General features: G+C 42.0%; 1 long non-coding RNA gene across 1 annotated transcript; it reads left to right on the forward strand.

Moving 5' to 3' along the window:
• The first annotated feature begins 1,116 nt into the window (after window positions 1-1,116).
• Window positions 1,117-4,623, forward strand: LOC137304615 (uncharacterized). Its single transcript, XR_010958595.1, has 2 exons — window positions 1,117-1,263; window positions 3,434-4,623. It is a non-coding gene; the product is annotated as an uncharacterized lncRNA (long non-coding RNA).
• The last annotated feature ends 18,203 nt before the right edge of the window (window positions 4,624-22,826 follow it).

A 22,826-nucleotide genomic window follows, 5' to 3' on the forward strand; every position in this document is an offset into this window, starting at 1 on the left:
CCAGAGGAAACAGTTTTTCTCTATCTACCCTATCAAATCCTTTAATCATCTTAAACACCTCAATTAAATCATCCTTTAATCTTCTATACTCAAGGGAAAACAAGCCGAACCTATGCAATCTGTCCTCATAATTTAACCCTTTTAGCCCTGGTATGATTTCTGTAACTATCAGAGGTTGGGGCCGCAAATCTGGCTCCAGATCTCCGTGAGAGGATAATAAGAGAGAGTACAAAACATAGAAAAAATGATATAGATGTATAGTGAGCAAGTATGAGATTACCAGCCATATAAAAAGAGTGAAATTGTCTGAAAGACATTCAGAAAGGAGGAGACAAAGAGAGACTTTCACAATGGAGAAAGAATGAGAGATGAACCTACAGATACATAGATAGCAATGAAAATATATAGAAGCAAACAGAGGAAGAGAGCGAAAGAGGGTGACAGAAAGTATGAAAGGCAAAGATGGAAAGAATTAGAAAATGGGAGACAACTATAGAGTCAGTATCAGGCAAAGAATGATACAATGTTTTCTAACATTTGCCCCTGAAGAATGCCACAGATGATTAACTGTATTATACATTGTGCATTTTATTTACAAAGCACCTGTCCTTTATGAAATAACGTAGGCTCTGATTTAATATGAGCAATGCTGTGGGAAATTCCCTAGTATTTATATTGAAAGTTAACTTATCCACAAGACTTGGGGACAGTTTCCTGAACGTGCACTCCCGTTGTGGAACCTCGCCCGCTGGGAACGCACATTGGGAACTTGCTGGTGCTCTGCCCACAATTTTCCTTCAATTTAAACAGACCCAAAAATTTCTGACATACGTACATGCAGAACTTTGGCCCTTTGTAGTCTTAGTAAATGTATTCTGCGCAAGACATACTAACTGCCAGGGTTAGATTAATTGCAAAATGTTGCATTAAAAGAGTGTCTGTGATAACATTTTCCTAATAAAATTAAATAGTTGACAACAAGCCCAGATTTTCATTGGAAATCCACCCACTTTTGGGTGAATCTGGGGCGGGAAAGAGCAGCAAATCAGGCAGAGAACCATTCCTCTGGTTCCCCATGAGTCACCCTCACTTCCCGTTAAATAAATCAGTGAAGTTTATAATGTTTTACATTGATTTTAGGAGACAGTGATTTATTTCAGCAAGATCTCCAGACTTCAAGGACTCCATACGACCCGTGCAAAAAGTACAGCCTTAGCTATAGAGAAGTGGAATGTTCAATTAGGAAGTTAAACACAACATAAGGTAAAAATGCAAATTTTAAAAAGATTTATGGAAGGAGAAAAGATTATAGATTGAAAAAATATGTAAAACAATGTTTTAAACTGTTCAAATAGATGATCTAGGATGAAAATCAAAAATTGAGAATGTAAATTGTGATGAACACATAAGGGAAAAAAATAGATTTTTGGATGTAGGAGGCAAAGTGTTTTTAGAAAAAACACACGGAGCCCCCTTGACAAAAAGAAAGGGGATAGAGAAGAACAAATATGAAGGTTTAATTTATTTTTTAGAACATTATTGCTGAAAATTATGTACTTCCTCTCTGATTGTTAGGCAAGTAAGAGGTGCATCGAATCTCCTGGAGAAAGCAGAGGTCAGTGATGAGCTGCCAATAAAAAAAATAAGAATATTCATCAGGAAACAGGACCACATGGAATGCATCCAAAATACTTAAGGAAATAAGGGGAAAATTGGGGAGAGTTGTGGCTGAAATGTTTTATAGGTCATTAGAAACATGGGCAGGACCAGATGATTGGAAAACAGCTCATGTTCCAATTTTAAAAAAAGGTCAGGAGCTTCATCGAGGGAATTATTGGCCTGTCAGCTTGATATCTGCAGCAGGAAATATATTGGAGTCTGTTATAAAGGAAGCAATTCAACAGCATTTAACAAGAGTACAGGCAGAACTCCAAGCCAAAATGGCTGTATGAAAGCCAGGTCATGTCTAACAAATGTATTGAGGATGTAACAGATTTGGTGCGCAATGGTGATTTGGTGGCTGTTGTGTTTCGAGGTTTTCTGAAGATATTTAACAAAGTGCCTTATGAGAGACTTTTGAAAGCTCTTTGGGTAAAGGAAAATGTTATAACGTGAATAACAATTTGGCTAAGTAGTCAGAAACAAAAGATAATCATGAACGAGAGTAGTTCAAATTGGGCATTTGTGACATGACCTCAGTTCGAAATGTTTACAGACGATCTTTATTACATATCCCTATTAGGACAATCTGGCATTTGAATGTTGCCTGCGGATGCAGTTCTCTAAACTAAGTTTATTGTTGATTCATACTGTTAGAGAGACCAGCTTGAAACTGTTATCTCTGTGGCAGGAATCAAAGTTCTGATCGCAGAGGCCCCGAAAACGACCGAAAAACACGGCAAGGCTGCGGAGACACGGAGGTCCTGCTGAACTTAACAGCAGGACCTCCCTAACATTTCTTAGCTCCATTTCCGCCCGGCAGCCAGCCAAATGGACAGCCTAGCCGGCGGGCGGGAGGCAGCACCAGTGGCAAGAGGCTGCAGCTGGGGACTCTTGAGGACTGTCCCCAGCAATTGGGAGGTCGGAGAGGCCAGCAATCGGCAGGCCTGGGGGAGGTCAGCGATCAGGGCTGGGGAAGGCCAAAGTCTTCTGTGAGGGCCTAGGGGTGTGCATTCCTGCTCCTCCTGACCCACACGAAGTGCTGAAAGAGGCACTTACAATGTGGAGCCGGCAGCTCCCGTCTCCCTTTCGCTGCTGAGTTTCCCAAGCCCTGGGAAACCTGCACAGCAACAATAAATTTTAAATCAGGCTCCCAATTGAACGGTGGGAGCCGGATTTAAATATGTTAATTAAGTGTCCCACCTCTCCACATCGAGACACTCGGTCGTCCCGACATCCGCCGCCATAAAAAAGGCAGTGGGTGCATGTGCGGCGTGTTGGAGTCGCAATCCCCATATTTCACTCTTTAACTCCTGCTCGTCATGGGGGAGTTAATATCAAGGCCAGAGTCTTTGTTTTATAGATTTTATTGTAGGAAAATGATAAACAACATACATGACGATGTGAGGGCTGAGGGAGACCTCACCTTACAGTTGCTGAGTTTGGTCAAAGGGCGATTGGCCCCTAGATCTTCCCTAACCTCCTTACAATGGTCTCACATTTTAAGCTCAGCTAAAAGGCCATTATATCATATCTCCTCCATAACCTTCACTCTTGGTTTTGCACTGACTTACATCAACTCAGCATTACAGAGAGGGGTCTCATAACAAAAGCTGCCCTTACATGTATAGAAAAGGTAAATACAGTCACCAAACAGTTCTTAGACGCATGCACATCTACACTCATGTTGTTGCAGGCCAGACCTAATTGCTGGCACAGAAATTTGCATTTGAAGTGGTGTCTCACTGCCAGTATTTTTCTTCTGTTCCTCTAGTGGCAAGAGTGAGAAGATGCAGACAGCAATGTTCACCTTGTCCCGAGTACTTCACACCACCTTACGTCATTCACTCAGTGGATTTAGGTAGTAAGTTTCAAGAAGGACTTACCGACCACAAGTGAGGATGAACAAATGGAGGTGGTGGTGGAGGAGTTGTAACCTGTTGTCTGGAGAATCAGCTCGAGTCCTCCTTTGGCTGCTGAACCCAGGGGAGCTTCATGTGGGTCTGCCTACAAATAAAGTCTCATGCAAGCATTTTATAGTCATTTGAGTTAAGCGTGCTGCAAAGTTTTGGGGGCAACTATGGGAGAGTGCTATTACCCGCTTCTGTGCAGTGATGTATGACTGCCTAGGTAAATTGCAGACCACGGGGAAGAATGGCCACTCCAGGGCTGTCTGCAGCAGAGTCCCATTGACTGAGGCCCTAAGTCCAGAAGCTGTGTCTACTGAACTGACTGGGGCTATAGATAATTTGGGCTTCAATATATAGCAATCTCTCTTGTCTAGTTTCAAGATGCTCAGGGACCAGATTGAGAGAGCCATTATGGAAAGGCTTCAGTGACTCCATCAGTCTATCCCCACACAGGTCGATGGACATGCCCAGCAGCAGTGGGAGCAGTAGGAGTTGCCATTGATAATTAAGCTATTTCTCAAGGCAATACCACATCCATGGCACCCAGCTATCCTGTCAAATGATTCACTACATGCCTGTTAGTGTGCAGGAGCAGGCAGCTGCCATAGTATTGGATGTGGTGCCAGCAGTTGTAGGACCATCTCATGATCCAACACAAGGAAGCACTGGACCACCTCCATCCCAAGAGGCACATACTGACACCCAGGAGGCAGCCACACACTTCCTTCTCCTACTGTGGTGTCACTTGGATGGAGCACTAGGATAGGTAATAAAAGACACATACCACATACCTTCACAAAGGGGAAGCCCCGGGATAAGATGCACTGAGCAGACTTGCACCTCACAATATCAGGGAGAATAAAATGGGTTTTATTTCAGCTGCGACTTCATTTGGAGTGAAACGGAATAAGATAGCAGCAGGAAATGGATTAGTATCCATGGTGGTTGACAATGGTGGGAATGTATATTGGTCTACCTTACTAGGCACATGTGGACATCACTGTTTTTGAGTATTGGGTGAACAGATACTTAAATAAAGTTCTCACTGATTAGATCCTGTCTTAAGACTGTTCCTGTCTACAACATGGGTTCAGCATCATATCTTCAGACTTAGTCTCAGTAGCCTTCTCTGCTTGTGCCTGGACCACATATTCCACCGGCTCTACAGCAGTGCCTCTTTGTAGGCAACAGGCTACTAAGACCTTTGAGGCCTTGACAAGGCTATACTGCAACAGCACTCCTGATCTGTCCAAGCATCTGAACTGTATTAACGTTGCGATGTCATGTTTGACCATGTGCCTTATTATAATGCTGTTCTGCTCTTGTTCATGGTTATCTCAGTGGAATCATGCGCGGGGCTAAAGACAATGCTCTTAGACCTTGAGGAGCCATCCATCCAGTTTTCTTGCCCATGCAAATATCGGTGGCACCATAGATTGCCATAAAATGAAGGCACCGTGATTGCGGACATTCATGTGAATAATTTTGTGCCTATGGTCACAGTCCAGTTGCATTAGTGGTTTGAAAGCCTTTACTGCTCATGAAGGCTGTGGGTTGGGACTTGTGTGGCCACATTAATAATGCCTTGCACTTTTGAGAAACCAACCACACAGGATACATGCAGTGCTCCCTCATCCTACTGGCTGTGTTCCATGGGAAGTGTGATAAAGGAGTTATCCTGGCACATAAAGCATCTGTCACCTGTTTTACACACCAGTACACAGCTGTTTCTGAAATTTGGCATGGATGATCTGCTGTTACTTGAAAGGATCCAGGAACATAGAAGTTCAAGGCAGTGGTCACCGTGATAGCAACTAGCAGAGCTGTCCCTCTCCTGGAACTTGTCTGAAGGTCTGGCTTGAGATGGCAAATTTCCATGCTGCTTCCCAGTGAAGTATAGTCAATAAAGGCAGATCTCCTCAGACCTATATAGATGGGAACACCTTGGTCTGTGTATACATGTGCCAGGTAAGAGTGGGTGTAGCAAGACTGCTTCAGATGTAAATGCACCTGTTGACACTAGTACACTGTCATTATTTTGAAACCCTTAATGTAGATAATGCCCAAAAAGGGTGATCACCCTCTCAACACCAAATATGTAACCTGGCTGCAAAATGGCATCCTCTACACATCAGGCAAGGAACCAGGCCTAAGGCCTGCTCACCCAATTCTCTACCCTCCTGCTCACCTGATCAGTACCAACATTATTGATGCACCTGACTGACTAACTATCCCTAAAAGAAAAAAATCACAAAGAGGAGGGTTGTATAGATGAAGAAATACTTAAAAGTGCACTAATATACATCTTGCTGATGTTTGGGAATCTGCGAGCAGTGCAGGAGAACATAGTACAAAGTTAAACTACATGCTATGAACAAACTGGCAAGCATCAAACAGTCCCTGCAGGCCACAGGTGGTATCCCAAGTACTCAGAAGAAATTGATGCTGATGGAGCAGGTAGCTGCCCAGTTCCCTGAAGGAGAGGTAATTACTGGATTAGAAGGAGTAAACGTCAGGACGCAGCTTCAGAATTACTTTACACGGCCAGTACGGTCTGCTGGATTGTCCCATAATCTTAAATATTATAAAGGGACTTAAAGTGTCTCTCAATCACATCTTGTTATCCTGAGATATGCTTGAGGCAAATTGGGATTTTGTATGGAACTCCCGCCAGTAATTAGAGTGAGTTGGAATTCTCCAAAACCACTTTACTAGCCTTTAGCTTGAGTCTCCTAAGAATTCAGTTCACTGCCACTGCAGATTGAAAGAATACTACAGTAATTAAGGCTGAGCATTCTCAAACTTCTCAACATAAGTGAGAATGCTCTATAACCTATAGTGATTTAGATTGCATCTGGGTAACATTAGCTGAAAAGGGGGTATTTCTACATGGGTCACAAATAAAAACCCTTTGGCTAAATTTCTGACTTTGCGCTCCCGGCTTGAAACCTTGTTCGTTGAAAATGAGTATCAAAAATGTGTGCGTGCATTGCATATGATTTTCCATCCACTTAAATTTAAAATAATGGTTGAAAAATTGTGCACTGCATGCCCCAATTTCTGATGTGCATTCCTACCAGGGCAAGGCTCCCTGCCAGGCGTGTGAAGTCAGAAAATCGCTCCCTCTATGTTTATTATTCCCTACTTCCAACTCCATCCCCAATTATTTTAGGATCTAAATTTCCAAAATTCCAGGGTCCCATTTCTGCTTGCGGCAGTGCGGCAAAGGGGGACTCCTGTGCGCCCACGGACAAGGACACAGACGCTGTCCTAAACCCCAGGGACTATCATTAATATAGTTCAGGGTGCTTCAGACACGCCTGCCCTGCTCAGCTCTTATCCCCTGCATTCTGGGGATTACAGGACACAGGCAATGCGGTCTGCCCCATCCGCTACATTCTGGGGATTACAGGACACAGGCAATGCGGTCTATCCCATCCCCTGCATGCTGGGCATTACAAGACACACGCAATGCGGTCTGCTCCCATCCCCTACATTCTTGGCATTACAAGACACCCGCAATGTGGTCTGCTCCCAACCCCTACATTCTGGGCATTACAGGACACAGGCAATGCGGCCTGCTCCCATCCCCTGCAACGGGTGTTGCTGCCTGCTATCAGTTTATTCCCCTCTGCCATTTACTGATTGGATGTTCCCCTGTAAAACTGCCTAGTTTTTAAAATGTATTTTTTAAAACCATGCTCTGTGCATTGTGGGCAGTGCACACTGAAGAATTCTGATGGCATTTTGCATTTGGTTTTCGCTGGCAGTTTTTCCCATATCCGTATTTACAATAGGCTGCTCAGAAAATAAAGAACACCCAGTACAGACGGGATCACTGTGCTCTTAACCAGTGCAGGGAGGAAAGCTGGAAAACCTTCAAAGTAATTAAATGGAAAGTGAATCAGGTGGACGTAAAAAATCCCATATTTTGAAGAAGCGCGAGGGAGTTATCCCTGGTGTCCTGGCCAATATTTATCCCTCAACCTACATCACTAAAACAGATTGTCTGGTCATTATCACATTGTTGTTTGTGGGACCTTGATGTGCCACAAATTGGCTGCCTCATTTCCTATATTACAATAGTGACTACACTTCAAAAGTACTTAATTGGCTGTAAAGCGCTTTGGGACGTTCTGATGTTGTGAAAGGCGCTACATAAATGCTGTTTGGCTCTTGGCGACGTTGCATAAATCACCATATTTTTGAACATGTTGCCCAGCTGTAACTAGTAAACTCCATTTTGTAATAAATCTCGTAGTTACTGTTGCACTCTGTAAAAGTTGTCACAAAGATTTGAAGATTTGGAAGTTTTACAGGACTATCATTTTAGGTTTTTACTGTTTCTGCCAGAAAACAGCATTCCTGGAGGTTTCCCATCCTCTGAGTGGCAGGAAAAAAAAGCCATGCACGTGTTTCTAGCTCCAGTAAATGGATGTAACAGCCTCCAAAGGATAATGGGAGAAAAAATGCAGCACATATTTGTCAAAATAATCAGATCCAAATTAGGAGAACCCTGTAGAAGGGTATTTCCTTGTAGGGGATTGTGTGCATGAGGGGTGTAGGATGGCACCAATACAAAATTCTTTTAAAAAAAAATTGCAGACACTTTCCCATTCCAAATGCCAGCCTGCCCTGTTCAAAGCAAGAGAACTTCAACTCCTTGCAATCAGGAATATAGCCCTGGGCCTGATTAAAATTGCCAGTTGCTTTAATATTATCATTTAAATGGAGAATGTATTTGACATAATGCTTTAAAGGGAGACACCAAGACCGCAGTACCTTTCAATAGCCCACAGTTCCAATGTTTTATGGTTTCAAACTGCTGATAAAAGGCAGGTTGAGGGTATGGATTTTGTATAGAATCAGTGAATGTTACAGCACAGGTGCAGACTATTTGGCCCGTCAAATCTGCGTCAGTGTTTTTCTACACATGGGCTACCTAGTCTAATCCCATTTTCCTCTTGTTCCCCATACACGTTCAGATTAATCTTTTTCAAGCAACTATCTGATTCCCTTTTAAAATAATATGGACTCTGCTTCAACAACGGTTTCTGGCAGAGAATTCATTGTTTTAAGTTTTGCTTTTAATCTATGTAAGCTCTATCAATCCCACTGTTGCCACTACAATTAAATTTTTGAGATATTTCCTGCTTTTCTTACTGTAGATATTTTGGTGCCTAGGCACTATTTTCAAAGAAGAGCAGAGGAGTTCTCTCCGCTGTCCTGGACAACACTTATCCCTCAACCAACAGCACTAAAAAACGGATTATCTGGTCATTTATCACGTTGCTGTTTGTGGGATCTTGCTGTGTGCAAATTGGCTGCCGTGTTTCCTACATTACAACAGTGACTGCACTTCGGGACATCCTGAGGTCATGAAAGGCGTGAAATAAATGTTCTTTGGCTGTTGGTGCTGGCCGAGTCGCAAAGTTCTGTAGAATCTGAGCAGCGAGTATCAGAACGGATTCAGTACCGAGGGCTGAGGGGCCAGTACTGGGCCAACGGACGGGCAGGAAGCACTGGGACCATCCTAAGTAACAGCAATGAAAGGCCTGGAGTGAAGAGAGTTTTATCCCGTATAACTGCTAAAGAGAGTGGGGGAGAGGGGTGCCCCCTGCTGGCAGGATGAATGCGCCATATGGTGCAGATCCCAGATAGGAAGGTTCCAGGTACAAACCCTGCCCAGAGTGGAGCCAGGAGTAGAGAGGCTTGGTCCAGAGTCAAACAAGAAGGAAGCACATGCACAGCCATTTGTTTAGTTGTGGTTCTCTCATCTGAAACATGTGACTGGTTCCCATTGATCAAACAGCTGATTCAAAAGGAGCAACACTCAAGACTTTATAATAATATAGGTTTAATCTAACTGTAATATATCAGCATGCTGTTCAAATACCAATTAATAGAGATGGACCTGAATAAGCCAAATTGGTAAACTCAGCATTTTCAGAGAGCACTAACTTATTCTGCAAGTTGCATTTGAAGTAAACTTTAACATTTTCCACTCTATTGCGTTGATGGTTCTCACTGATACCCTAGCCTTTTCTGTTATTTTTTCCTATGCTATGAGGACTTTATTAGCCTTCACTGTCATGCACTGCCTGATGGATTTAAGATATTCGAAGCAATGCACAATATTTTTAAATGAGCAATTAGAGTGCATTCATAGTTTGAAAATAAATTGAAATTCTGTGGGACATTTTTAATGATGAATTAGCATAAGATGAGCCATAGTCTACATACATATCATTGAAATCAGGAGCCAGCAAACTCCAGCAACTAGAATTACCTGACACGGAGCCACCTTGTAACATAATCCCCTGCATTTTAAATGTAAAATAGAAACTGGTTACTGGGTTTTAAAAATTTTACTTATCTATATTGACATCGGCAGTTGTGCACATTATTTGTAAATATCTGGTTACCATTCAGCTGGAGGGCTGAGTTTCCTTCTGTCTTTCAAATGCTTTGAGTGTAAGACACGTGTACATGGTGCTGCATCAAAATCCCATTCTTTAGACAGCAGCCAAACTAATTTTCTCCCCATTTCTCACAAAGGCCTTTCTGGGATACAACACGAGAGGCACTGAACACCCTCTGGGGTACAGCTCCATCAGTGGCAGCCACCTTCTAGGGTACAGCACAATGGGCACGGGGCACCCTTTGGGTACAAAACCACAGGCCCCAGGCACCCTTCACTATTCATCCAAGTGAACAATATTTATGTATTAACCTTGACAGTGACTGTTAGAAGGCTATTTAACCATGGAGTCAGAGCCTGATCCTGATTCTGCCCTCACCTGACATTCTCACACATATTAACAACAGCAGTTGCTGGATTTATAGAGCACCTGCTTACTCTTGATCAGAAACAGAAGTCAATAGAGTTAAGTAAAACTTTTTAAAATCCAGTTTCTACTTTACATTTAAAGCACAGGGCATCATCTTGCAAGGCGGCCCTGCATCCAGTAGTTTTAGTTTCCAGAGCTCTAAGCAGAAAAGTCACCCAGTCCGGATGGGCTACATCCTAGGTTGCTGAAGAAAGTAAGGGTGGAAATGACAGAGCCTCTGGCCACAATCTTCCAATCCTCCTTAGATATGGGGGGTGGTGCTAGGGGAGGGTTGCAAATGTTATACCCCTGTTCAAAAAACAGGAGAGCGATAAACCAGATAACTACAGGCCAGTCAGCCTAATGTCGGTGGTGGGGAAACATTTAGAGACAATAATCCGGGACAAAATTAATTGTCACTTGAAAAAACATGGGTTAATCAATGACAGCCAGCACAGATTTTTTTAAAGGCAAATCGAGTTTGTACCACATAATAATAACAACAAATTGCATTTATTGCTTCCCAAGGTGCTTCAATAATAGACTTGTTAGCAAAATTTAAGCCCATGGGATTAAAGGGACAGTGGCAGCGTGGATACAAAATTGGCTACAGCACAGAAAGCAGAGAGTAGTGGTGGACGGTTGTTTTCTGGACTGGAGGGAAGTATACAGTGGTGTCCTCCAGGACCACTGCTCATTTTGATATTAATTAATGACCTAAACTTGGATATACAGGGTATCATTTCAAAGTTTGATATGACAAGAAACTCGGAAAAGTAGTAAACAGACCTCATGAGGACATAGACAGGCTGGTGAAATGGGCAGACACATGGCAGATGAAATTTAATGCAGAGAAGTGTTAAGTGATGCATTTCGGAAGAAAGAATGAGGAGTAACTAAATGGTACAATTTTAAAGGGTGTGCAGGAATAGAGACACCTGGGGGTTTATGTACAGAAATCTTTGAAGGAAGTAGGACAAGTTGATAAGGCTGTTAAACAGGCATACGGGAACCTTGGCTTTATAAATAGAGGCATAGAGTACAAAAGCAAGGAAGTTATGCTAAACCCTTATAAATCACTGGTTAGGCCTCAGCTGGAGTATTGTGTTCAATTCTGGGCACTGCACTTTAGGAAAGGTGTCAAAGTTTTGGAGAAGGTACAGACGAGATTTACTAGAATGGTACCAGAGATGAGGGACTTCAGTTACTGTGGAGAGATCGGAGAAGCTGGGATTGTTCTCCTTAAAGCACAGAAGGTTAAGGGGAGGTTTTATTGAGGTGTTCAAAATTATGAGGGGTTTTGATAGAGTAAATAAGGAGAAACTGTTTCCACTGATAGGAGGACCGGTGACCAGAGGACACAGATTTAAGGTGATTGGCAAAGGAACCAGAGGGGAGATGATGAGAATTTTTCATACATTGGGTGTTGTCATGATCGGGAATGCACTGCCTGAAAGGGTGGTGGAAGCAGATTCAATAGTAACTTTCAAAGGGAATTTGATATATACTTGAAAAGGACTGGAAGAGGGATTCCAAGGTTTTTTTTGTAAAACAGCTTCAGCATTGAGCCATTGAGTAATGGGTTATGACACATAACTGAATAAAATTCCCAGTGCTGTAATGGCTGCTTTCTTCATACCCATCTCTGACTTATTATTTATTCCTGGTGGAACCGTGGCTTGTCGACGTTCAATGAATGGTTGTTGTGACCCTTTGTTGTAACTTGTGGGATGAGACTCAACTTTAGATGACATGAAATATGAGAAAACAGGTGTCCATTCACTGCACTTATAGACAGCTCAAACTCATTCAGTTGACCTATTATTCCAAAAAGTTGCTTATGTTCCTAGTACATAACAGACTAGAAGAACACAGTGTATAGCATGTGAGTCTGTGATCATGTTTTCAGTCTTGTGCATGAGCCAAGAGCAACAAACAATAAATAGTTTTAAATTCAAAGCACTGCCGATGATATGTTGCAAAATATTAAACCAGACCCACGCTAACTTCCTTTCCATCACACTTCCAGACATGTTCCAAATAACATTCATTCCAGCCAGTCCATGGAATTAGATCGCATCGCTACAATACAGACCATCTGCTGTGGTATGTCAGAAAGAAATTGTGTGGTCACCGGCCTGTGGTTTATTGTATAAAGAGGTAAGTTGACCATGAAATATATAAATATGAAAGATATATTAGCAAATTTAATACACTTGTTCTATCAAAATAAACTAGCTGAACTGTGTCAATCCACCTACCTAGGCCACTCACCCTCACCTTGCCAACCACAATTGAAAAAACAGAATTAATTTGCATAGTCTGCCCATGTTCGTATTTTTGGTCTCATAGGTTAAACTGGCATATCAAAGCAGGCACTATGCACTAAAATTCAATTGCCCTGTAATACTGAGAACAGCTAAATGATGAATGTTCTCTTCCCAGCTGGGAAGATATATCCAAAGCCTGATATTTATTATTTCAACATCAGTTCCCACTTAAGTTGTTTGCACACATGAGTCATCAATTTCCTATTTTTCCAAGGGGGTTCGAAATGAATTAAAGTTCAGTCACACAGACTTACATTCTCATGTCAGTACTCAGACTACCCATATATAGTTTGGGTAATTCTGACCATGTGTTCCTCGTTATTGGATTTTAGTACAAATTTGATATTGTGCAAAAAAAACAGTACAATAATCTGTCTGCAAATAATATGAAGAGTCAAAAGTATTTGGACATTTACCATTCAAATGTAAGTGAATTGAGAGTTCCATTCTTCTCCGGGTCTGAATCTATTGGGTTTTTATCTGTCTTCCAATTATTGGTTAGTCAGCCACATATAAAATCTCAATGCTGGTGTTTTATTGGGTCAGCTGCTCCTTCATTCGGGGTAATTTGGTCTTAGCTTCACGAGTATGACAGCTCACACGGATCAGGTTGCAGTAAGTGCCCAAAAAAGGCCTGCAGTTAAAGCTCTAGCCAGGCGCTCCAGCAACCTCTTTACTCTGGAGTCTGAATATATCTACTGTAGACTGATGTTGCAGCAGTGGCTAGCTCGCTATTGCTAATAGCCATGGCTTCGTCCTTTTGTGCCGTTTTCTGAAATAAAAAAGTGAGCTGCAATTATTTTTTACATTGGTTACAGAAAGTGTGTAGACCCAAGTATTTGTCAGGTTCTCGTTATACAAGGCACACAAACAATTTCTAACTCCGTGTATGTCATTTGATAATATCTTTGAAACAAAATGCACTTTTTTTTTTATTCGTTCATGGGATGTGGGCGTCGCTGGCAAGGCCAGCATTTATTGCCCATCCCTAATTGCCCTTGAGAAGGTGGTGGTGAGCCGCCTTCTTGAACCGCTCCAGTCCGTGTGGTGAAGGTTCTCCCTTAAGAACCTGACTGGTTATGCTTCCCGGATGCTCAAGTTTATCCAGTGAATTGCTCAGCCAGATGGAAAGGAAGATTCCCAAGTTTGACCATTAATCTTTAGCTGGTCTCAGCCCAAATGGTAGTAAAGTGGGAGATGGGCTAAATCTGGCCTCAGCATCCTGGTTTAGGGAGGAGAAAATCGTACAGGGTTCCTGCTCCCAATCACTATTCAGCGACCCCTGCTAGAAGTGAATGTGTGGAGATCAACTAAGAGAAGGGTCCAGTCTTGACTGTGACGTTCTCCCCCACTCCATGTAGTTGAATATATTGCTGACGCTCACTGCCAAGGCTCATGGCCACTTGGGGAACAAGCAGAGCCCGTGCAACTGTGCCCCAGCAAAAAGTTTAAATCTTCATGAGAGGGAGAAAATTAGCAAGGGGGGAAACTTGATTGGATCCCTGGGGCATGATTTTAGCTCGGAGCAGGGAATTCAGCGAGCAGGCAGATGTTCACGTGGGAAACCTGGAAGCGAATTGAGTGCGTCGCAATCTGCGATCACAACTCAATCGAAGGTAAGTATTTGTGCTTCCGGGTTTCCCACGCACCATTATTCAGCCTTTTTTTTTGCTGATGCCAATATTTATGGACCAGATAAGAAGGGCAAGTTCATCAGGGATACGTCACCTTCAGCTGCAATGGCACGTGAGGGGCTATATGAAATATACAGACCATGCCAGTCTGTGGAGACCTGCTTTTGGCACCTTCGCTTCACCAGAGTGACAGTGTCCGAGACTGTGCCACCTGACTTCAATGGAAATAAAAATCGGGAGGTGTAAAACAGGCTGCCGATTCATTATCTTAACAACAACTTGCAATTATACAGCGCTTTTAACTTAATAAAACATCCCAAAGCGCTTCACAGGACTGTTAACAAACAAAATTTGACACCGAGCTACATAAGGAGATATTAGGACAGGTGACAAAAAAGCTTGGTCAAAGAGGTTGATTTTAAGGAGCGTCCTAAAGGCGGAGAGGTTTAGGGAGGGAATTCCACTGCTTAGGGCCTAAGCAACTGAAGGCACGGCCACCAATGGCCGAGTGTTTAAAAGAGACCAAAATTTGAAGAGCGCTGAGATCTCGGAGAGTTGTAGGACTGGAGGAGGTTACAGAGATAGGGAGGGATGAGGCAATGGAGGGATCTGCAAACAAGGATGAGAATTTTAAAATCAAGGGTGTTGCCAATGTAGGTCAGCGAGCACAGGGGTGATGGGTGAAAGGGACTTGGTGCAAGTTAGGATACAGGCTGCAAAGTTTTGGATGAGCTCAAGTTTACAGAGGGTGTAAGATGGGAGGCTGGCCAGAAGAGTATTGGAATTGTGAGTCTAGAGCACAGTGTATTGACTCCAAACTTACTCTCGCCAGTGCCCTCTGGATTCCTGTTTGAAGAGGGAAAGTACCATCTCCTCACATGCGGTGAACTGCATAATTAGAGCCGGCCCATCCTCCAATGTGGTTGTATCATGGCAATTGTGGGCACAACACATTTATGAAGATGTCAGCAAGTGATTGAACCCACAAAGCATCGCCTTTGTGATTTGCCCATGCCCCTGGCCAAGACTTCACCCATTAGATTAGGTGATGGTTTTCCGGTCACAACTTTTGTGTAGATGTTCCCCACTGGCAAAGTGCTGTGCGGCTTCTGTGGAACGAAGGTGAGCAGCAAAAAGGGTCAATACAATATGATACCTTTGCAGTTGATATCCCCGAGTGTACAGCAGATGGAGTTACATTGGGGGCTATGCCTTGTATGAAGAAAGAGTATGAATGTACAGCAGTGTTCTTCAAACTTTTTTTCGCGTGACTCAGTGGAAGAAAAAACACTTACCCCAGGGATGCAAAACAATAATATCTTTTGACTATGGTACACTTACCTTGGCACTTCTGATGACACAGGACTTCTTCCTCATTTGCTCCCAGATACAGCTTCCATCCTGGTAGCTTGAGCCTGCACTTTAAGAGGCCCCAAAGATGGCTAAACTTCCTTCACAGTATCTTCCACACGACCACTGAGGCATCATTGGAGAATGTCGCAGTCTTCCCCACAACCAGCATTACGATCCGTTTCATCTGGCACTTCCACCTCCATGCAGAAATTATGCAGTAACTCTCCTTTAAGGACCAGCAGCAGTCCTTTAAGAGCTGCTGGCTGATCTAATTTTTCAAATGGCAGCCAACCATCTTGCAGATTTCAATTCCTGTCACTTCCATGCACAGGATTCCATTTAAAAACAAAAATTGGAGAATTGAGCCAGCTGAGTACAGCCCCCTGGACTTGGAAAATCCGGGCTGTTGTGTCATTTCGAAGGGACCTGCTGATTTTCTGAAACAATTTATGATTAGTATTAAGGCACAAATCTTAAACAGATCCATTATAGGATTAACAAATCTGTTATATATGCATTTAAACAAGAGTTTGAGTGGCTTGAAGTCAACCAAGTACCACAAATCTTTGTAATGAATCCTCCTTTGGTTTTTCAAAAACATATACAGCTCCTTGGCACGTGTTGGGAGCCCACATCGCAAAATTGCCTGCTTTTAGTCCACAATTCTCCATCCAAGTGGTATAGAGTTTGAGTGGATTTTATACAATCATTCACAAATCTAATCCTGGGAGGCTCAGTGAGCCCTTTATATACTTTTAATTCCTGACGAAAGTCTGCTGTTAGAAGTGGATCAATGACATGAGTGTTTGGGCCATTACAAGGCATATTGCCAATCTGGGCAGTGCAGGTCCTCTTAGCCTTGTTTTCTTCAAAGGGTAAGAACTGGATAGTGGAAGCATGTTGCTGCTGTTTGAGGCTTTCATTGTATAGGAGGCAGAAATAGGCCTGCCCGAGGATGTTGTAAATACACTTCCCATTACATAATTAAAACAACCAACACCCTGAAACTCTTGAGGCTCACACTCTATGTTTGTTCTCAGAATCACGCTACAACTGTCGTAAATTCTACTTTTTTTATTGAAAGAATTTTTAAAAATGTAATGTAAATTGGTGAAGTTGTACATTTTCTAATATCAAATTTACAGGAGCATACATAATATATAATGAGACGTCGGCATAACTATGCATAATGGTAAAATGATTATAAGAAAAAAATACTTGCACTTATACGCTGTCTACTCTTAATTCAAAGTCACTTCATTCAAATTATCTGGGAATTCAATATTATTTAGCATTACTTCGCTATGGTACCTGTTTAATTCACATTACTGGATTATTCAATTTTTTAATGCAAAAAACAACTTTGATTATCAGGAGTAGACTGCAGCACCTTAACAGCTCCCTCAGAATCATCAAAAAGCACTTTACTTACAATTAATTACTTTGAGTTGTAGTGATTGTTATAATGCAGATAAACTAGGAGGGCAGAATTCCCTCTGGCTCCCCCAGTGTAAGTGCAGTGAGTGGGTGCAGAAATTCGGGCAAGAGCCTGGCCACTAGCTCCTCGCCACCCACCGCCACTTCTTTAAACACAGGCCCTGAAATTCCATGTGAGAGCTGTCCTGTTCTCTCTGTGTAACCCCCAGGGAAACAGCAGAGACCTGGCATAGCCTGGGTCTCCATCACTTCCCTGGGGATTCTGCTGGTCTCCTGCCAGAGAACCTTACCGAATTTCAGGGCTACTGAGTTCATCAATGTTTTTTTGAGGACAACCATAAAGTGTGAGCTGCACAGAATGTGAAAGAAAGACTTGCTTTTATTTCACACCTTTCATGACCTCAGGACATCCCAAAGCGCTTTACGGACAATGAAGTACTTTTGAAGTGTAGTCACTGTTGTAATGTGGGGAAATGCAACAGCCAATTTGCCCACAGCAAGCTCCCTCAAACAGCAATGTGATAATGAACAGATAATCTGTTTTTGGTGTTGGTTGAGGGATAAATACTGGCCAGGACACCAGGGACAACTCCCCTGCTTTTCTTCAAAATAGTGCCTTGAGATCTTTTACATCCATCTGAAAGGCCAGACAGGGCCTCAGTTTAACATCACAGTACCTGTGACAGTGCAGCACTCCCTCAGACCTGCACTGAAGTGTCAGCCTAGATTTTATGCTCAAGTCCCTGGAGTGGTACTTGAACTCACAAACTTTTGAGTCAGGGGCAAAAGAGTTACTCACTGTGCCATGGCTGACATACAACACATGTTGCATCATTTGCTCTATAGTAAAAGGGAATGACTTGTGTTCTTGTGTGTTCGGTATTGCTGTGGTGTATGGAGGGAGGACTTAAATTTTAACCACCTCAAAGGGAGTGTAATCTAGGCCATTTCAGTGGGCAGTTAAGAGTTAACCACGTTGGTGTGGGACTGGAGTCACATATAGGTGAGACCCGGTAAGGACAGCATATTTCTTTCTCTAAAGAGCACCAGTGAACCAATTGGGTTTTTATGACAATCCGCTAGCTTCATGGTCACTTTTTACTGTTAACAGCTTTTGATTTCCTTTTTTCAATTGACTTCAAATTCTCAACCAGCCATGGTGGGATTATAAACTCCGTTCCCTGGATTACAAGTCCAGTAACATAACAACCACATTACCGTCCCCTACTTATTTTATATCGTAAACTACTTGGGCATGTTGGAAAAGAGCTGCCTTCCCTAACTACAGTTCAGCAGGGAAGCAGTCACTGAACAATGCCTCATACTGGAGCGTATCCTGCAGACATCTGGCCTGTTGTGGTTACAGTTACCAGCACATTGAATTTCTACCTCATTGGCTAATTTCAAGCCACTGCTAGTGATACTTTGTGCGTATCCTGGCTTCATTGCACACTACAAGTTGATGCAAATGAATATAAATTGCTCCCACCTTGGATTCCGACATGTCTGTTCTCGATTTGAGATCCTTACAGAACAGGTGATGTAAGCTGTTTGTTGAAGAATTCCACCATTTAAATTTATGTAACAGCTGATGCTGTGACAAGGTCTGATTGACCAGACTTTCAGTTCAAAGTAACCTTCTGCCCGATATGACAGTTCTACGGGCCTTTCTATATTGTGCTTATCCCATATCAACCTGCTGGGTCAATTTCCCCCTGCCTTTACTACTATCCCGACATATTTGGGCCCAACCCCAGCAGTCATATATTCTTTTTGATCAATAAAATCATCACCAAACATTCGAAAGAAAGTGCAAATAGTTTAGTTCTCTGCTGCTTATGTGTCCCTGCATCAGTATTTGCTTCCCTGCTTATTGTCCAAATGAGTAGGCATATTATGACACAATGGAAATGTGAGAGATACATCATTTGTGCTGGACACAAGGATGCTGGTAAGTGCCATCTGGGGGATTTAAAATTACAAAGCTAGTTTGTGCAAAAGCAATTGATTGGAGAGTGGCAAGATGCTGCAGCAAAATCCCTGATCCGCATCTGCCGTAGATGCCCCAGTTGGGCTGAAAATTGCCGCCTGCAATATCCAAATGCCCCAACCCCAGGATTTGGGACTTGATTATGGCATATCCACAGAGTGGGAGCAAAGTCTAACCCAGCTCAGCCCCCATAGGTCCTGCCCTAGGATTCCACTCCAGGGTTTAGGCTCAGCACTTTATAAACTCACCAAAATAAATTTCTGAAATTTAGCAGATTTGAAAATGTGCAGATTACATATTATTACAAATTATGTATTTTACAAGAGATTGGGAAAGTGTCATCCTATAGCTTGGTATAAATATGGTACAACTAATACCATTTTAGATATAACTAATCTAAAACTTGATCACAAAATGTCCTCTCTCTAACACACTGAGCTACCCTTGCTGCAAGCATCCACTGCCACCTTGTGGAATACTCAGGTTCTAACAACTGAATTAGGGAGGAAGAATTCTTTTGGCCACTACGTGAAACAACATTGTAAATGTATTCAAAGTGTTAACAATTTCACTCCACGTAACAACCACAGCGACTCTTCCTCCCCATGGTTCATAAAGTACGACTAATTTAGAAAAAAACTGAAGACCATTTACCTAGTTATTATTGCACGGAATGTCCTACCAGAAACAGCGGTGGGAGCAGAAACATAATAGCTTTTAAAAGGGAAGTGGATACATATTTGAAAAAAATTAAAGGATATGCGGGAAAGGGCAAGGGATTAAGGTGGATAGCTTGTTCAGAGAGATGGTGTAGGGCTCATAGGACCACAGAAGCAATTTTTGCCCCTATGATTCTATACCTAGGTTCATAAATCTTTTGAAGTTATTGTGCAATAAGTGTCACAAAGTACAGAGAGCTCTTTGTATTTCTGTTTCCAGCATCCTGGCATTGCTACGTAGCTACACTTTGCACTGCTTTAACTATTCTCCCCATACTTCCTATTAAGGTATATCTAGAATGGCATTGGCCATTTTCAATCCTCCCTTCTGTAGGGAAATAAAGAAGCAAATCCTGATGTTCGAGCTTGCCCTTAACTCCACAGAATGATAGCTCATGCCATGAAATCAGGATGTAGTATTTAACAATCTGTTACACAGTTTGAGACTTCTTACAATTTATGTGGGGGAGGGAGCGAAGGATCACCAATCCTACCCTAAAACATTTCGGGTAGTTTCTGTTTTGGGCGCAATCGGCAAATTGGGCGCAAATTGCACAGGTTCAGTTACAGTTCAAGTTTCCACTAAAATGTATTTGCATAATTAGAAATGTATTTGCATAATCTTCCATGAACAAGCGCAATAGAATGTAATCGTTTTTTTTTCTTTGCATTAAAAATATTGATTGATGTATTTAAGAGCGGTAACCTGGTGCAGTTTTATTAATAGAGCGGAAAATGGGTTTATCACAAAAAATAAACATTTTTAATCAGTGTCTAGTCTTCTACCTGTGAGTAACCTGATTTTAAATCACTGAAAATGACGTTAAAAAACTATACTGAACCATTTACTAGTTTCATTACTGTACCCTAGTCAGTTTCTTAGTAAATTAAATATTTTAATATGTAAAAAGGTGCCTACTAGTGCCTGTGCACCTAAGAAAATGAGCTGAATTTGAAGGCCCTCCTCAAATGGCTGCAAATGACGGAAACTCGCCATCCTCGTTATTTCCATCTGGGGGCACGGCCAGTTTTTTGGGCGGGGCCAGCTTCAGGCACACTGATTTTTGAACCAGCTTTAAAGATCACAGAAACTCGATATACGCTTGACATAACTTAAGCTCGATTTGCCACCATCTTTTCCACTGGTTTGGGCGGATTGCGCTGATAAAACCAGCGTAATCTCTACCCCTTCAGGCCAGGAGTGGTAATATCGATTACTATATTGGAAGACAGAGTTGAGAGCTGTGATGGAAGCAGAGCAGTGTCTCACTTCAAACTATAAAATTCCTGCTTTACATATTTTTCACATTTTTTTTAATGCTTTGGATTTTAAATGGACTTCAGCCGTCAGTATCTCTAGGAGAAGCCTATTGGTTCAGTCGGTCAGGTTATGCAATTGAGCCGCCTGGGCTGAACCATCAATAGTTTCCCAAAATAGACCAAAATGGGCAATTGTTCATTTATTTGTAGATTTCAGTTGCAGTTGTTATGTCTAATGGCTGTAGGACCCAAGCCAGATACTTTAATTTGCAAATCAGTCACGATATGGCGAGCTTATCTCAGGGCTGATATGATTATGCCTCACCGCATCATTCATTGGGCAGATTAGGCCAGAATAAAGTACAATTTTCTGCTTATCAAATGGTTCCATGTTCAAGATGCACTATTGTGTCTTTGATTGAGCTTGATTGACAGCTCTGAACACAAAGGCCTCTTCACTCATATATTCTGCCGGCAGCCGGCTGTTTCTTCACGTCAATTATGGTTACATCTAAAGCAACACCTGCATAAACAGCCTCATATACCACTCCCATGTAAAAACATAATTTCTAGAATCCCTGTTTATTGGACACGGCAACAGATATTTTGAAGTTCTTGCCAACAAGGCTAAATCTCTATTTTTACTGATATATTTTTATCACTACTGTATTACTGCTTTTTTTTGCTTCTGTGTAAATTTATTCTTACAAATAATTTTTTTACTAGTTGTAGCTTGAATGATATGGTCTAAATAAGGTGGGGTGGGGAGTGTATGTATTATGATGCACAAGATGGGATAGGCTGGATGGACCAGTAGGTCTTTTCCTGTCCGTCATTTCCCGTATGTTGGTATGTGACAGCATGCCGATTTTTCTATTGGAGGGGACTAGTGCATGGGGGAAAACCTGTGTCTCCCAAAGTAAAATAACATGGTAAAGGGTAATTGTTAGTCCTGGGCAAGCTCCTGTTGTTCATGGCACACTTAACATTATAATTTTTGGGCCAAAGGGAAACAAGCCTGTTAATCAAAACTGCCATTTATTGTCACAAAAGCAAAATACCGCAGATGCTGGAAATCTGAAATAAAAACAGAAAATGCTGGGAATACTCAACAGGTCAGGCAGCATCTGTGGAGAGAGAAACAGAATTAATGTTTCAGGTCAATGACCTCTCATGTAGGCAGACGCAATAAATTACACAACAACTGCACTTCAAGGAAGGTAAAATGTAAATGTAAATTCTTTCTTTACAAGTCCAAACTGTACACAATTAAAAAGTGGTTGGTTAGGCCTTGACCAGAGCAGCACCTTAAAACTTGCTAGCATGTAAACTACACAAAGGCAAAAACTGCTGCTCCTGCATCTCAATGTCCTTTACCAATCCAAAGATATCACAGCCAAGAATTTACATATATCTACTGCTAGTCCAATGAACTTTGAATAGAGGACTAAATTTATTAGTGCTTGTCTTTTGCACCCAAGGCACATTCTCTGAGCCTTTGTACTCTCACTCTTGTGAAGTACTTTGGGGCGTCCCAAGAATATGAACAGCACTAAATAAATGCATTCTTTTCTTTAATCAACGAGGTCAATTTTGTATAACATATCATTAATAGTTGCCTCTGGCTTCCCCTTTTGTATTAAAACAATGCTCTAGAGAAGGCTCACAAAATAACATTTATAACCATAAATTTGATACCTGAAG

This window comes from Heptranchias perlo, chromosome 38 (assembly GCF_035084215.1).
Source record: "Heptranchias perlo isolate sHepPer1 chromosome 38, sHepPer1.hap1, whole genome shotgun sequence".
Classification (NCBI taxonomy): domain Eukaryota; kingdom Metazoa; phylum Chordata; class Chondrichthyes; order Hexanchiformes; family Hexanchidae; genus Heptranchias; species Heptranchias perlo.